The following is a 448-nucleotide window of genomic DNA, read 5'->3' on the forward strand; positions in this document are numbered from 1 at the left end:
TGGTACTGGAATAAAAACAGAGAAGTCGACCAATGGAATCGAATAGAAGACCCGGATATTAATCCACAAACCTATGAACACCTGATTTTTGATAAAGGAGCTAAAAGTATACAATGGAAGAAAGAAAGAATCTTCAACAAATGGTGCTGGCATAACTGGATGTCCACCTGTAGAAGATGAAAATAGATCCATATCTATCACCATGCAAAAAAATCAAGTCCAAGTGGATCAAAGACCTCAATATCAGTCTGAACACACTGACCTGATAGAAGAGAAAGTGGGAAGTACTCTACAACATATGGGAACAGGAGACCACTTCCTACATATAATCCCAGTAGCACAGACAATAAGAGCAACATTGAATAAATGGGACCTCCTAAAACTGAGAAGTGATGGAGGAAGGTCATTGGCTAAAAAAATAAAGAAACTGCCTTGGCCCTTTTTATTG

This window comes from Microtus ochrogaster, unplaced genomic scaffold (assembly GCF_000317375.1).
Source record: "Microtus ochrogaster isolate Prairie Vole_2 unplaced genomic scaffold, MicOch1.0 UNK13, whole genome shotgun sequence".
In the NCBI taxonomy this organism is placed as follows: Eukaryota; Metazoa; Chordata; class Mammalia; order Rodentia; family Cricetidae; genus Microtus; species Microtus ochrogaster.